Here is a 4,374-nt window from a genome sequence, read left to right as displayed (position 1 = left end):
AGAAAACAAATACATCCCGCCCAGAGACTCGAAAGGAAAGTAGTAACCCGCCCGCGTCCTCCGTTCCCCAGTTTCTTCCACCCTCTTGACGCCGGTTCTATATAAAGCAACAAAGCAACAGAGTGCCCCCATAGATCCAATTCCACCTTCCTCCTTCAAGAGCTCCGCCTATTCTGCCAGCCCGCCGCCGGCGAACCTAGCACGAATCTCGTGCCATGGAAACATCTCGCGCCGGCTCCTCCTCCAACCCCACCCCCCACTCCCCTTTCATGGGCGGCCTTCACCAACCCCGCTGCCGGCACACCCCGGTGAATGGCGCTCCCGCCCCGCCGTCTCATGGACCGTGGAGAACATCTACGAGGACTTCTCTGGCCGCCGCAGCGCGCTCGTCCGAGCCCTCACCGCAGGTAAGCCATGGGGCGCTCCTTAGTGACACGTTTTTCTCTATATATGTGACGCCTACGTGCTGATGGATCTAACGCCAGTCTCTTCTTCTCCTTGTTGCCATACGCGCAGATCAGGATACATTATATGATTTATTGCGCGAGGAAGGTATGTAATATACAGATCCAACTGTCCCAGAAATTTTATATCCATTTCTTGTTACAAAATTGTAAATCTGGCTGACAAGAAATCTCAGATCCATTTTTTATTAAGAAAAACTAGTCATCAGTTTGCTGTTGCACGGGATAGTGGAGTTCGGTATTGAAACATGGGGAAACTTTGGCTGATAGTTTGGTCAGTTACTTTTAAACATATAAGCGTGTTTATTTTTGTAAGACATAGGAAAGAAAACTTTAGATCCCGTGTTTATTTTTGTATTAAGCAGAGGCTGATAGTTTCATCTGACATGAAAGTTCAGATCCATTTTTTATTAAGAAAAACTAGTCATCAATCCCGTGTTTGCACGGTCTAGTGAAATTCTGCACTGAAACATGGGGAAACTTAGGCTGATAGTTTTGTCAGTTACTTTTAAACATATGACCTTGTTTATTTTTGTATTAGACATAGGAAAAAAAACTTCAGCTCCAGTGTTTATTTTAGTATTAGGGATAGGCTGATAGTTTCTTCTGACATGAAATCTCAGATCCATTTTTTATTAAGAAAAACAAGTCATCAATCCCGTGATTGCACGGGCTAGTGAAGTTCTTTATTTAATTAAACTTAGACTGATAGTTTGATCAGTTCCTTTGAAACACATAATGGTCTTTATTTCTTATTAGACATTGGAAAAAGTATTGAGTTAGACAACTACGGGCATTTGTGGCTGTATTTTTTAGATCCTGCTGTCCCTGAAATTTTAGATCCATTTTTAATTAGAAAATTGTAAATCCGGCTGATATGAAATCTCAGATCCGTTTTTTCATGAAGAAAACTAGCCATCAATCCACTGCTCTTGCACGGCCTAGTGAAGTTCTGTATTGAAACACAGGGGAATTCGGGCTGGTAGTCTGATCAGTTACTTTCAGTCATATTTCTCCGGAAGAAAAAGGTTATTTTCAGATATACAACCATGTTATTTTTGTATTAGACATAGGAAAAAGAGTATAGAGTTATAAATAACTCTCTGCATTAGTGGTAGTATTTTTGTGTGCATAGACTTTTCCAATTGACAAGTGTGTGAAATCAATGCGCGTGATATATATTCTTGGTGTGCTATGCCCCCAATAACCCCAAATAGATAGAAGATGTAACATGGTAGCAATTTATGAAGGCTGCATGTGTACTGGTGGGCTATTGTATTGTAAACGCGAAATTCTTTGGTGGATGTATACTTTTTTTGTCCTTTTCTCCTAAAGAAATACAATGGGGTTTGGTCTTAAGTTTATTATAGACACTCAACACTTGTCGCCCTCAAAACCTTCAACTGTTTCTAGACCATATCTTTTCTAGGACTCGATTATGCATTACTATTTACATAGAATATTCATGCAAAAGTGTTTTACAAGAGTACATGAGGACATTTATTTTCTCCTGGTCATGAAGAGGATCCATGGTTCTATTTTGAATTATCTTTAATTTTAAGTCACATATTATATACATGTATATTCACTAAACTACGTCAGATAAATGATACAGTTTTCTATTTATTTTAGTAATGGGAAATACGGACCCTTGCTATTCTGCACGGACAACGCACAGTGTATATAAACATATATACTTGTATGCACACAAGCGATCTTTCTTACGATGACATAGAGAAGGCCGGCTTAACTTTAAATTAGCCAAAAGTAGAGAGATTTATATAAATTTGGCAAAAATAGAGATCTGAATATTTATCACGCCTCGTAATAGGATTAAAGTACCTGCAAATTCTAAGCCTGCAGCCAGTGATATGAACCTCGCCATCACCAAGCCATATGCATGGCATGGGTGCTTCATAAAAATATATTTAATTAATTAAAGTGTCGAAAGCATGCAAACTAACAATCTAATCTCCTGCTTTTTTTACAATAGAGTTGTTTGACATGTAGCTACATCAAACCTGTTTGAATAATATCATGACTTTTTGTCAAATCGATGATTTGGAGAGGTAGTTTTTCTTAAATTAAAGTAAATCTCATATGGTGCCCCCAATTACAATTAGTAAATATAAGATGGCGAGGTGTGCAAATCACTGGCTGATGGAGTGGTGTGATTCATTTTCTCGCTTCAGGTAAAGAGCCAATGTGCTTGTACGGGTACCCGGACGGTAGTTGGGAGTTGACACTGCCGGAGGAGATGGTGCCGCCAGGCCTGCCGGTGCCGACACGAGGCATCAACCGCCGGCGAGATTATGTGAACCGTTCTGACTACCTGACACTCGTCGCCCACCACTCCGACTCGTGGCTCATGGGCGTCACCTTTTTCTTGTCCACTCATCTCGATCCCAACCAAAGGTACGTTACTACTACTGTTGCTGCTGCTCCTACCACCACCACCACCACCACCACTACTACTACTACAACTTCGTTTCACAAACAGTTTTTTTTGTGCACTTAACATTTAGGACATTTATATGTGCAATCTAACATTTAGGACATTTATATGGACAAACAGTTTTTTTGTGCACTTAACAAACACGAGAGAGAATACAGCTTCAATAGAGCCGTAGTCCTGCGGAACTAATTGTTAGAGCCTCAGCATTAAATAATGGGCTATTCTTATTAGGGGCAATCTTCATCTTCTATTTAAATCATTATGTTTTAGTGCTTATATAGCTCCTAATTGTGTTACATATTGTGTTACATATTGCTTGCGAAGCCAATTGCTGATTTGATGATGTTGGGTTACTTTCTCTTTCAGGATACGTTTATTTGATATGGTAAACGAGATGCGAACAGTCCATGACGAATTCTATCTCTCTTACGGTCTTTCTTGGCTATCAACATTTGCGCGATACAATGCAAACAGGGAGTCGAGTGCACTAACTCAAGAGAATGTGTCCAATCCAGACGTAGTCTCCATCACACATGCTGAAGAGAACGTGCCACCTGCTCAAGACTCGATGCAAGTTTTGTCTGCTCCAAACAGGGACTCTAGGAAGCCTGCTAAAGACAAACAAAAGGATAATGAAGTTACTGACTTTTGCGGATCTTGTAATGCTCCGTATCATGCCAATGCCTTTTGGATTGGTTGTGACGGATGTGACCAGTGGTTCCATGGCAAATGTGTGAACATAACTGCCTCTGAAGCAAAACATATCGAAGAATACAAGTGTCCTGACTGCATCCGCGAGGTGATCGGAGAGTAGGATATAATATGTGCCCCATTCCTTTATTTTGGGGTATGCAGTCACCCTTTGTATGAAAAATGATTAACTAGAAAGGTAGTGAGAGAGGCATTACATTCTTTTCCCATTCCGTTGGGATATATTTAAGAATTCAGTTTACAATGACTCGAAACAGGCTTTTGCCTTGCTATATTAATATAAAAACCACCTGACAGAACTGTGATATCACTGATGGGCAAACAGGACAATCAAACCCAAAAAGAGAAACAAATGCCAAAGCGATGATTTCCAGCAACCGCCGCCACGCTCCTATGCCTCTGAATTCCACCACACTCCTATGCCTCTGAATTCTCGCGTACCAAACAACACCTTCAAGAAGGACTACGAGGACAATGACGCTGCTGCCCAGACAGATCCTCGGATTTCTGCCGGTATACAGAGAGGAGTGCCGACAGGGTAAACCTGACGCCCTTCAAGAAGGGAGGCGGCGCCCACAAGCGTCTCCGTGTTGGTGCCGGCATGAACCGGCAAAGATTTTTCCTGACCCCCGCACCGCTGGTAACTGCAGACCAAACATGATAGTGTAGCACTTCCGCAGAAGTATGCCAATGACTAATAGTCCCAACAAAGAGCGGAGAAGAGTATTTATGGATGCGTTTCTG

The 4,374-nt window shown here is 41.6% G+C and overlaps 1 pseudogene; it reads left to right on the top strand.

The window, feature by feature from the left end:
- The first annotated feature begins 215 nt into the window (after window positions 1-215).
- Window positions 216-3,733, top strand: LOC123083036 (PHD finger protein ALFIN-LIKE 3-like; annotated as a pseudogene).
- The last annotated feature ends 641 nt before the right edge of the window (window positions 3,734-4,374 follow it).

This window comes from Triticum aestivum, chromosome 4A (genome assembly GCF_018294505.1).
Source record: "Triticum aestivum cultivar Chinese Spring chromosome 4A, IWGSC CS RefSeq v2.1, whole genome shotgun sequence".
NCBI lineage: Eukaryota > Viridiplantae > Streptophyta > Magnoliopsida > Poales > Poaceae > Triticum > Triticum aestivum.
Note: the sequence above shows the minus strand (reverse complement) of the source record. Positions and strands in the feature narration are given on the sequence as shown.